The sequence below is a fragment of the Ixodes scapularis genome, unplaced genomic scaffold, assembly GCF_016920785.2.
Source record: "Ixodes scapularis isolate PalLabHiFi unplaced genomic scaffold, ASM1692078v2 ptg001158l_1___fragment_3__unscaffolded, whole genome shotgun sequence".
Lineage (NCBI taxonomy): Eukaryota > Metazoa > Arthropoda > Arachnida > Ixodida > Ixodidae > Ixodes > Ixodes scapularis.
Genome location: NW_024610108.1, coordinates 2,735,001 through 2,747,500, shown reverse-complemented (window position 1 = coordinate 2,747,500; position 12,500 = coordinate 2,735,001). Strand labels below are relative to the sequence as shown.

The 12,500-nt window shown below is 50.4% G+C and overlaps 2 non-coding genes and 1 pseudogene across 2 annotated transcripts; all 3 read right to left on the bottom strand.

Annotated features, from left to right (window-relative positions):
• Positions 1-4,317, bottom strand: part of LOC120847300 — an 8,654-nt pseudogene extending 4,337 nt beyond the window's left edge.
• Positions 4,318-5,005: 688 nt separating this feature from the next.
• Positions 5,006-5,158, bottom strand: LOC120847104. The gene has a single exon (XR_005717184.1). It is a non-coding gene; the product is annotated as a 5.8S ribosomal RNA (ribosomal RNA).
• A 432-nt stretch (positions 5,159-5,590) lies between these two features.
• LOC120847211 lies at positions 5,591-7,406 on the bottom strand. The gene has a single exon (XR_005717284.1). It is a non-coding gene; the product is annotated as a small subunit ribosomal RNA (ribosomal RNA).
• Between the last annotated feature and the right edge of the window lie 5,094 nt (positions 7,407-12,500).

The window sequence follows — 12,500 nt, the reverse complement described above, 5'->3', positions numbered from 1 at the left end:
AGTTTCGAAGGAAGAGCGGGATCGCTGGGGTTGCTGCACCACATGGGTCACAGCACCGCCAGGTGTCACCACATCTCCCTCTCCACTCGCTAGCACAGCTCGTACCCTAGAGGTTTTTGTCTTTCTTGCTTGCTCCGGTCTGCTCGCCGACGACCATGGCCTCTCCGCGTCGTCCATCAGGTCCTCCTCAGGCTCTGATCCAGGGACGAGACCATCTCCAGGTTGGAAGTGGCGTTCGGTGTGATGCCTTGCAGCACGGGGCCCCGCACCAAGAGCGGGGGGACGACCGGACAATGGAGATCCGGAAGAGCAGCCCGTCTTGGACCGCTTAGGCCGAGCTCCCATGGCCACATAGTCAGGATCACCAGGACTGCCGGACGGCTCCACCGAAGACAAATCGTTCTCCGGCGATGATTTCTGCACCGCGCTGGAAGACTCCAGACGTGGCACCCTTGGACGCAGCAACCTGGAAGACCCTGGACATGGCACCCCCGGACGCAGCTCACTGGAAGACGACTGGTGTTGGGCTCCCCTGGCATCCTCCTCCAGCAGGTCACTGGTGGTAGCACACTGACTCGCCCTCAGCGAGGCCACGAGGTCTCGGTAAGTCTGTTGCTTCCGATGGGACTTGATGGATTCGAGAGAGCGTGAGGGAAAGAAGGAGCAGAGAACTTGGTTGATGTTGTAAACCACTGTTCCGATCTGAGCTTCTCTACTTGCGAGGAGGTAAGTTTCCTCGTCGTTCCACCTTGGCTTAACTCTTTCCACGTTAATTTCCTCGTTGTACGTTTCAGGATGGGCATGTCGCTGATGCAGCGACAGGCCACGTACACTGTTGAAGGCTCTCGAACACTGAGGGCATATGCTGAATGTAGACCGATTATTGGGTGCGTTAGAGTCACCCACAGCCACCGAAGAGAGCGAGAAACCATCCCCATCATTTGACTCCTGCACACAAGGTGTGCAGGCACCCCCACTATCCGGAAGGGGAGAGAGACGAAGAGAAGGAGAAGACGTTGCAGAGGTAGAGGGAAACAGAGTGTCCTGCGTAGGCGTCGCGCACTTGGTACCGTCGATACCCGTGTCCTGACGTCCAACACTGGCACTTGCACAAAGGTCACTTCTTGAAGCATTGTCACTGTCACAAGGCACACGGAGAAGTCCGTCTTGTGGACCATGCTGCTTGAGTGAAGCGTGGACCCTGAGACCACGAACGGATGCGAACTTCCTCGCGCATCCGGTGCAGCCAAACCAAAGCTGCACGGGCACATCCGACCCACCGCCACCTTCGTCTGGGGCGACCGGCGAAGCCTGACTTGGAGCGCCCGCCTCGCGGCGGGCACGTGGATTTGTTTTCTTTTGATTTTTCAGGCCAAGTTATTTTGGGGCGAAGGGGTTGGCAACCCCAACACCCACAGTTTCTGGGGGCTGCCCAGGTTGCGATGTAACGCAGACGAGCGATAGGATGACAATCCTTACACTCTAGTACCCGCAAAGGGTACTACCAGAGCTCTCGTTGCAGAGAAGCAGCCAGGGTATTGCATCCCTTTCATCGGCGTACTCCACTGGCAGCGGACACCACGAGCAGGTGAGAGTTGGATTTCTGTGCAAGCAAGCAACTACGACGTCTCACCCCGAGGTTACGGCGCTTTGATGAATCTCTTCACGTTGACATTCAGAGCACTGGGCAGAAATCACATTGCGTCAACACCGACCAGCGGCCATCGCAATGCTTTGTTTTAATTAGACAGTCGGATTCCCCCGGTCCGTGCCAGTTCTGAGTTGACTGTTTTTTGCCGGCCGAAGCATAGCACTTTGGGCACGAAGCCCTCAGACGCCGCGCAGCTGAGGCTTTCCACAGGAAGGTCCCGACGCTGGTCCGGGCTTGGCCGCGCCGCGTGAACGGCGAGCCCCGCCCAGTCCCGGTGCAGTGCCGTTCCTGCTTCAGGTCCCCAGCCCGACCGGCTCAGTCCTCAGAGCCAATCCTTATCCCAAGGTTACGGATCCGTTTTGCCGACTTCCCTTACCTACATTGGTCCATCGACTAGAGGCTGTTCACCTTGGAGACCTGCTGCGGATGAGGGTACGGTCCGGCACGAAAATCACACTCCCTCACTCGGATTTTCAAGGGCCGACGCGAGCGCACCGGACAGCGCAAGAACCGCACTGCTCTACGGAGCCACCATCCCTATCTCGGGGCGAACCCATTCCAGGGACTCGATCTCCTTACAGAGAAAAGAAAACTCTTCCCGGGGCTCGCATCGGCGTCTCCGAGCTGGTTTGCGTTACCGCACTGGGCCCCGAAGGACCAATCTCCGTGTCCGGGTTCGGGATTATTAACCCGATTCCCTTTCGGTCACTGCGGGGCTCTCTCCACTGCAAAAAAGTGCTCCCGCTTCGGAAAGAACTTCTCCTTTCCCTTAGGACCGACTGACCTATGTTCAACTGCTGTTCACATGGAACCCTTCTCCACTTCAGTCCTCAAGGTTCTCACTTGAGTATTTGCTACTACCACCAAGATCTGCACCAGCGGCGGCTCCAGGCGGGCTTACGCCCGACACCTTCAACGCTCACCGCAGCGGCCCTCCTACTCGCGTCAGCTTAGCACCCCCTTGTTTGCGTGCATCTGCCGGCAGCGGCCGGGGATAGGCTCGACACTAGAGCGCCATCCATTTTCGGGGCTAGTTGCTTCGGCAGGTGAGTTGTTACACACTCCTTAGCGGGTTCCGACTTCCATGGCCACCGTCCTGCTGTCTTAAGCAACCAACACCCTTCATGGGATCTCATGAGCGTCCCGCATCGGGCGCCTTACCCCGGCGTTTGGTTCATCCCACAGCGCCAGTTCTGCTTACCAAAAGTGGCCCACTTGGCACTCTCATCGCTTCCGGAGGCCTCAGACCAGAAGGCCTCCGACACACCCATTGAAAGTTTGAGAATAGGTTGAGGTCGTTTCGACCCCAATGCCTCTAATCATTCGCTTTACCAGGTGTGACTGGTCTCGGCAACAAGCGCCAGCTATCCTGAGGGAAACTTCGGAGGGAACCAGCTACTAGATGGTTCGATTAGTCTTTCGCCCCTATACCTGGGTCGGACGATCGATTTGCACGTCAGAAGCGCTTCGGACCTCCACCAGAGTTTCCTCTGGCCTCGTCCTGCCCGGGCATAGTTCACCATCTTTCGGGTGCCAACGTGTGCGCTCTAGCGCCGCCCCCACGACGTGAGCGTGTGGGGCGGGCCGTTGCTGCTCCCTTCATCGGACCCCTGGGCGGCCCGGGATCGCAACTCGGCACGGCACGAGGCCGCGCCTTCACGTTTCATTGCGCCTCTGGGTTTTGAGGGACCCATTGACTCGCGCACATGTTAGACTCCTTGGTCCGTGTTTCAAGACGGGTCGGGTGGGTTACCGACCTACTCGCCGCCAACCATGACGACCCTCCGCGGAAAGAACCCGCCTCGCCGGTTCCGAGCCCCAAACACCGAATGTCAGGCGAATACCTGGCGTAAGGCAGGCGACCCGTTGACCCAGCCGGGTTTCCCGCTCCGCATTCCGGAGGGCATCGTTTCGGGCCTCCCCGAAGGGAGTAGCCCATGAGGCCTGGGCAGGGTGACGTACTCGATTACCGGCCAGGTATAACTCCCACGACAGCCAAACAAGGGCCGTCGCCGGTCACCTCCAGCGGCCGGACTCAAAGTCGTTCTTGAAAGGGTTACCCGTGCCCGTCGCGGCGTCCTACCAAGGTGGAAAATGCGTTCCGGAGTGCGCGGCACCGCGCGGGCAGCCGGAACGGGCCCCCACAAGGAGAGCCCGTAAACCAAGACGCTGACACCGCTCCACGTCACAGCGAAACTGAATCCCACCGCCCTCGAGCTTCGAGAGCCCACCCGTTTTACTCTAAGCGGTTTCACGTACTCTTGAACTCTCTCTTCAAAGTTCTTTTCAACTTTCCCTCACGGTACTTGTGAACTATCGGTCTCTCGGACGTATTTAGCCTTAGATGGAGTTTACCACCCAATTAGGGCTGCACTCTCAAGCAACCCGACTCACGGGAGGTTCCATCCCGAGAGAGCAGTGGCGGAGACGGGCCTGGCACCCACTCTGGGTCAAGCCCCTGTCAGGGGGACTTGCACCATCGCTAAACTCTCGGGAACGTTACCTCCCATACACCACATTTCCCGATCGCCGGCAAGGACGAGGGATTCGGTGCTGGGCTAGGTCCCGTTTCGCTCGCCGCTACTAAGGGAATCCCTGTTGGTTTCTTTTCCTCCGCTTAGTGATATGCTTAAATTCAGCGGGTTGTCTCGCCTGATGTGAGGTCGACAATCTTTTTTTTATTTTGTGCGCTTTCCAACAAAAACTTCGCCTCCTTACCACATGTCAAAAACACAAAAGGATGGCGAACTAACAGTTGTTGTACACACGCTTTGCATCGCTTTCGATTCGACAAAAAAGAAAGCGCGCAATCCAACGGCATTCCCCTACTGGATGGCTCCAGTATTCATCGGGGACGCGAAGGTCTTAGACTGACGGAAGGCTACGACGCAAAAACCTTTCCTCCCAGAAGCGTTTTTCTTTTTTTTGTGCAAATCAACGCCACGAGATTTACATTTGCCGACGCCGCGTTTCAACGCGCCAACGCCAACTCCGTCCCACGGTTTTTCCACTCGAACAACATCCACGCGGAAGAAAACAGAATCGATCGAAAAGAAACCGTTTCAAATCTCCGTTTCTAACGCACCGACGTCACAGCGCCGTTCAACGTGCGAAAGATTTTTTTGGTACGGGATTTTCCACAAACGGTATCCATCGAGTTTCGTTTTCCCATGCAGTGTTCGATAAAAACTCGTAGGAGGAGGAGGACTGGTTAAGCGCACGCGTGCAATCGCACCACTCGTGCATTTGCTCAAAGAAAACGCAACGCAAGAAAGCATAAAACTGCGTGCTGCCCACGATCCGACACAGTCAAAACGAGGTAGAAAACAAATTCTCCTCTCTTGATATATGATCCGACCCTCACACAGACGAAGCCACGGGAAGGCCCGAGGCCGCAATGTGCGTTCAAAAAGTAAGTGCTCAGTGTGTCCTGCAATTCACACCAAGTCTCGCAGCTGGCTGCGTTCTTCATCGACCCGAGAACCGAGTGATCCACCGCTTAGAGTCGTGTTTTTGGATTTTTCAATCAGTACGACAAAACACAAGTTGTTGTTTTTTTTCGCACCCGGCACATCCCATGCCATCTCGAAAGCGCAAAAAAAAGCTTCTTCTCAAACGCCTCTTCGTTAATCAAAACAAAAGGGCGATCCTCGAGAAGAGACGAAAAAGGGGGCGATGCGCCTTTTGTAACCCGCGGATTGTCCCGGTGCACTTGAAATCTCCTCTCAATCGAGGCAGCAGAGGGCTCCCGCTGGGCGCTTCATCGAAAGGAACGGAGGCCACCCAAAGAAAAAGGCACATCCGAACCACAGTTGTTTTTTTTTTGTGCCGTCCCGACGGCATCCAAGCTTGGTCGGGATCGGCGCCAGATAAATTCGCACATCGAGTCCGTTCCCCGTACAAGAGGAAGAAGACAAAACGATGCCAAATAACATCCGGTAATGATCCTTCCGCAGGTTCACCTACGGAAACCTTGTTACGACTTTTACTTCCTCTAAATGATCAAGTTTGGTCATCTTTCCAACACACCGGCGCAACCGAAAGGCCGCTCCGGGTATCGGTCCGAAGACCTCACTAAAGCATTCAATCGGTAGTAGCGACGGGCGGTGTGTACAAAGGGCAGGGACGTAATCAACGCGAGCTTATGACTCGCGCTTACTGGGAATTCCTCGTTTAAGGGGAACAATTGCAAGCCCCTATCCCAATCACGAAGGAGGTTCCACGGGTTACCCAGTCTTTACAGACAGGGATAAAAACACGCTGCTTCCTTCAGTGTAGCGCGCGTGCGGCCCCGGACATCTAAGGGCATCACAGACCTGTTATTGCTCTGTTTCGTGCGGCTAGGAGCCGCTTGTCCCTCTAAGAAGGGTGCAAGGTGCAGAGAACCACGCACCTATTTAATAGGCTAGAGTCTCGTTCGTTATCGGAATTAACCAGACAAATCGCTCCACCAACTAAGAACGGCCATGCACCACCATCCACCGAATCAAGAAAGAGCTCTCAATCTGTCAATCCTCCCAGTGTCCGCGCCGGGTAAGTTTTCCCGTGTTGAGTCAAATTAAGCCGCAGGCTCCACTCCTGGTGGTGCCCTTCCGTCAATTCCTTTAAGTTTCAGCTTTGCAACCATACTTCCCCCGGAACCCAAATACTTTGGTTTCCCGGAAGCTGCCCGCCGAGTCATTTGAGTAACTCAGGCGGATCGCTGGTTGGCATCGTTTATGGTTAGAACTAGGGCGGTATCTGATCGCCTTCGAACCTCTAACTTTCGTCCTTGATCAATGAAAACATTCTTGGCAAATGCTTTCGCAGTAGTTCGTCTTGCGACGGTCCAAGAATTTCACCTCTAGCGCCGCAATACGAATGCCCCCGTCTGTCCCTCTTAATCATTATCCTGTATTCCAAAAACCAACAGAACAGAAACAGGATCTTGTTCTATTATTCCATGCACTGTTATTCAGGCGAATCGCCTGCGTTGAGCACTCTAATTTTTTCAAAGTAAACGCGCCGGCCAAAGCAAGGCACCTGATGAAGGGAACCAAACCACGACAGGCATGATGTTCAGCACGGGCCGTAACGTGGTGTCCACGCACTTCCCGCCTGTAACTGAGATCCAACTACGAGCTTTTTAACCGCAGCAACTTTAGTATACGCTATTGGAGCTGGAATTACCGCGGCGGCTGGCACCAGACTTGCCCTCCAATGGATCCTCGTTAAAGGATTTAGAGTGTACTCATTTCAATTACGGGGCCTCAAAAGAGTCCCGTATTGTTATTTTTCGTCACTACCTCCCCGTGCCGGGAGTGGGTAATTTGCGCGCCTGCTGCCTTCCTTGGATGTGGTAGCCGTTTCTCAGGCTCCCTCTCCGGAATCGAACCCTGATTCTCCGTTACCCGTAACAACCATGGTAGGCGCATAACCTACCATCGACAGTTGATAAGGCAGACACTTGAAAGAAACGTCGCCGGCTCGTGGCCGTGCGATCAGCACAAAGTTATCCAGAGTCACCACACAAAACGGACCGAAGCCCGATTGATCTTGGTCTAATAAAAGCACCCGTCGCCCCGAGGGGCTTCGGGCTCACTGCATGTATTAGCTCTAGAATTGCCACAGTTATCCAAGTAGGAAGAAACGATCTAAGGAACCATAACTGATTTAATGAGCCATTCGCGGTTTCGCCTTGTTTCGGCATGTACTTAGACATGCATGGCTTAATCTTTGAGACAAGCATATGACTACTGGCAGGATCAACCAGGTAATCTTTTCGTGGTGGGTCGCCCAAAACCCTACCAACGCGCGGACGCGGGGCCACCGTCAGGCGCCCCTTACGAACCGCAAACACACACAACGCTTAGGAATTACTTCCAAATCCAAGAAGAAATGAAGCACGTTCGAGCGCGCAGCCGGAATATCCCCGACCGAGGTCGGTACCGACGCGGCAAGAAGCGCATAAATTTCTTTCTCGTCGTAGCAACAGAAAGTCGTACGCCAAAAAAATCATTGACGACGCCTTCGCAGCGTTGCCGAGCTTTCAGGTCCCGTGAGGACGCGAGGACGCACCCCGGCCTTCGGTCAGAACGCACTCGTCATTTCACACCGTTCGGTTAGCGCGGACGCTCCGAAACACCCTCCTCTCGCATTCGTTTTCAAGACACAGGTGCACCCGAGAACCGACCCCAACGGCAGACGCCAGAGATCGCAGGTACCTTGCTGTAACGACCATGCGGCGGAGGCAGCGGCCGAGACGGCGACGAAAGGCGTCGGCGACGTCGTCAGACGCCGCTCGCACCAATCGAACGCTCGACAGACCCCACCTCCACATAATAGCACCGATAAGTATAAAGAAGATCCTTCAAGAGCATTCTGTACATAGTTTGTGGTTATCAGTTTCGGTGACTGACTGACTGACTTACTGACTTACTGTCTCTCACTCTATTCAGTATCATTTATTTGTCCTTCTTTCTTTCTTATTTTTTTTCCCCTCTCTCTCTCCTTATATATATATATGTATGTATGTATGTTTGTGTGTATATATATATATAGAAATGTTCTTTTTTTCCTCTGTGCCTCTATATATACATACATACGTACATACATCCTACCCCTATAAAAAAATTATTTCTCGCTTTTTATTAAAAACGTGCTGACCCCTGCTTGACTCTGATTACTTCTTTTCGACTTTCAGTTCATGTTAACATGGTCAACAGAAAGTTTATCGACTTTGTTATTACAAAGTAAACCAATATTTACACGGGGCGTTTCATGCGTTTTGAATTGTGTCAGAGCCGAACAATGAGCGCTATAGTAAGTGAGATTGTCACTGCTTTTAATCCGAATGCTCGCGGTATCGCGCGTGTTTACGGCAGGCTTCATAATAGGCAATTTTCTTTCTTTACACTACTCTTCTTTGCTCACTTCATTGTTTCTACCATTGGTTTCGTTTGGAAGGCCCCGCCACTTAGTTTCCGACAAAGTCCTCTCAAGGAACGAAGTGAGAAGCACGGGATTAACAAAAGAAAAAGATGCGTGTTTTCTAGCGGTTACCCGTGTCGCTTTGCGACACGGGCTTTCTGGCGCTTTCAACTGGGCGAGAGCCGAACAATTTACCCTACTGCACTTGCGACGGGCAGCGCTTTCAAACGGAATACTGGAAATCTCGCTTACTTTTCTGGCAAGTTTGATAGGAGACAAATATTATTCTTTTCACGCGAATTGTTCGCTCTATTTCTAATCTCTCTCTTCCGTGTCCTTGGCATGGAACGCCCGCTTCGTCTCCCACAAAGTACTTCCGAGGAATCAAGTGCAAAACACGCGACTTTAAAATGTGCGTGTTTTCTAGCGGTTACCCGTGTCGCGAGGCGACACGGGCTTTCTGGCGCTTTCAACTGGGCGAGACCCGAACACTGTACACTACTGCACTTGCGACGGGCAGCGCTTTCAAACGGAATACTGGAAATCTCGCTTACTTTTGTGGCAAGTTTGATAGGAGACAAATATTATTCTTTTCACGCGAATTGTTCGCTCTATTTCTAATCTCTCTCTTCCGCGTCCTTGGCATGGAACGCCCGCTTCGTCTCCCACAAAGTACTTCCGAGGAATCAAGTGCAAAACACGCGACTTTAAAATGTGCGTGTTTTCTAGCGGTTACCCGTGTCGCGAGGCGACACGGGCTTTCTGGCGCTTTCAACTGGGCGAGAGCCGAACACTGTACACTACTGCACTTGCGACGGGCAGCACTTTCAAACGGAATACTGGAAATCTCGCTTACTTTTGTGGCAAGTTTGATAGGAGACAAATATTATTCTTTTCACGCGAATAGTTCGCTCTATTTCTAATCTCTCTCTTCCGTGTCCTTGGCATGGAACGCCCGCTTCGTCTCCCACAAAGTACTTCCGAGGAATCAAGTGCAAAACACGCGACTTTAAAATGTGCGTGTTTTCTAGCGGTTACCCGTGTCGCGAGGCGACACGGGCTTTCTGGCGCTTTCAACTGGGCGAGAGCCGAACACTGTACACTACTGCACTTGCGACGGGCAGCGCTTTCAAACGGAATACTGGAAATCTCGCTTACTTTTGTGGCAAGTTCGATAGGAGACAAATATTATTCTTTTCACGCGAATTGTTCGCTCTATTTCTAATCTCTCTCTTCCGTGTCCTTGGCATGGAACGCCCGCTTCGTCTCCCACAAAGTACTTCCGAGGAATCAAGTGCAAATCACGCGACTTTAAAATGTGCGTGTTTTCTAGCGGTTACCCGTGTCGCGAGGCGACACGGGCTTTCTGGCGCTTTCAACTGGGCGAGAGCCGAACGCTGTACACTACTGCACTTGCCATGGACAACGCTTTCAAACGGAATACTGGAGATGTCGCGTGCTTTACTGCCAAGCTCAATAAGAGACGAATTTCTTTCTTTTCACGGGAATTATTTCCTCTATTTCTAATCTCGCTCTTTCGTTTCATTGGGAAGGAACGCGCGCTTAGTTAGCCGCAAAGCAGTCTGAATTAATCACGTCCAAAGTACAGAATTTTACAATATATAGTGTTTTTACCGGTTGACCGCGTCAGAAAGCGTACCTTTCCGACGAGGTCTGTGTCGCTTTGACGTGAGCGGGAGCAACGCGATTTGGGCTAGTGCACGCGAGATTGGCAGCGCTTCCAATTCCAGTACTGTAGATATTGCGTGCATTTTTTACACGCTTGAGGATGTGGGATTTTCTTTCTTGTGACGTGACCCGTTTGTCAAATTGTGTCTCGCTTTTTGGTATCGTTTAAGAAGCCCGTCCGCTTACAATCCTAAAAAAGAAAAAAAAAAAGAAATTAGTAAAGCAAGACGCCCATACTTTTTTGTTGCTCTTTCTTTTATTATCTGCGCAGGATTTTAATTTGTGTAAGTTTTGTTTACCGTCCCGACTACGTAGGCGTTCGTACATGCCCGTCCTCGCGCCTCGAATTGTGTGCGAGCGAAATCAATCTCCCCAAGCTAGCTTCAGAAATTGCTCGAAAATCGAACGTGAGGAAAGCCAGAGATACGTGGTTTTCACAGGTCGTGCAAGATTAATCCATAAAGTGCGATATTGGTATATATATATATATATATATATATATATATATATATATATATACATACATACATACACATACATGATTTCTGCGACAAATAGGAAGACAAAAAGACCATGTTCAAGCATAATATAGGAACATTGACACTTTGCACACACAAGGGAGGTCAAATGGCAGGTTTTTCTTCCTTGTGCAGGAAACTTTATTGCAATGTCAGAAGGGAAGTTCCACTCTAGAATTGTGCGCTCAATAAAGGAGGAAAGGAAATGCACTTGAAAACCTTCACAGTTCAAGTAAGAAAACATTTCGAAACGACAGTTTGTTTTCTTGCAGGGAGGAGAAGAGGGGAGAGAGGTAGGGAGGGAGGGAGGGAGGGAAGGAAGGAAGGAAGGGGGGGGTGCCATGCACGGTGAAGACCAGAGTGTCGAACCGAAAACCGAAGCGAACGAAAAACCGGAACCGAGGAGTTAGTTTCAGCCGAACCGAAACTGACCCGCCAACTTGGAACTGTACGGAAGAAAATATAACTGTCTATTAGTCTGATGATGAATAGAAGTACAAGGGTGTACGGCAGGGATAGCTGAAAAAAAAAGGCTCTATGGACTTGGAGCGGCAGCCCAAAGTCGATGACGACGAAAAGAAAGCACACATTTTCGGAAAACAGGCGGTAAGAAAGCGACAAATTAAGTAGCCGTCATGTCGAGCTGATTGCTTAGCTCTATTTAAGATGAAGGAAAAAAAAGTAGCACAATTGATGCTTACTTGCTAAATTGAATCAACCATTATCTTGTAAAGAAAAAAAACCTCAAATGCCAATCACCTGTATTTTAGGCGACCCAACAGACTGATAACTTTTAAATTCAGGCTAAAATATAACACAAAAAAAAAACAAGGAAAGACAGATATGTATGTAACTTGTCATTTACTGCTCCATCAAATTTAAATAAAGCAATTTATTTCTCGGCACCTGAAAATAAGCGAACCCTACAAATGAATGGAAAGATACCCGTTTGCACTCTTGAAATAGTGCCTATTACGAAAAGAAGCACCAGGTAAATATAATATCACTTTAGCTTCTTTTTCTTTTTAATACGGTACGCTGTTGGTTCATCTTAGTAAAATATATAAAATAGCGCAAAAAAGACGAGGACAAGGAGTATACAGGACAGGCACTCACTTTCAACTAGTTTTATCCAGGAACAGTAAACATACATATATAGCTTTTATTCACGATAAGTGCCGAGGGCAGCCGAGAAGGCGGCAATAGCCCCGGATGGTTTTATCGTGCTGGGAGACACCAGCATCCCAGCTCAAATATCTTCTACCCTTAAGAATATGTGCTGCTTTGCCTGTCGTGTGTATATACATGTTCACTTTTCCTGAATGAAACTAGTTCAACATCAGCGCCTGTCCTGTATACCTCTTGTTCTTCTATTTGTTGTGCTATTTTAATGTCCTACATTACTTTTGTGCTCCCGCAAATCGAAGAAACCAATAAAAAATTCGGTTCGACACTCTGGTGGAAACTAAAAGCTTAGAAAGGAAGAGGAAAAAAAGGAAAAGGAAAACATTTCTACAATAATGATAAGCAGGAGGAGGAGGAGGAGGAGGAGAACAAGAAGGCTAATAATGTGGAAAAAAAAGACACGACCCAAATAAATCAATACAAAGGATGGTATAAGTCATGCATACTTACCACATGTAAAATTATATAAAAAAAAAATTAGAAGAAAAATGTGTATTTATATATATATATAATTTTTTTTCTTTTATCCAGAGGCTTTGGCGCACGCA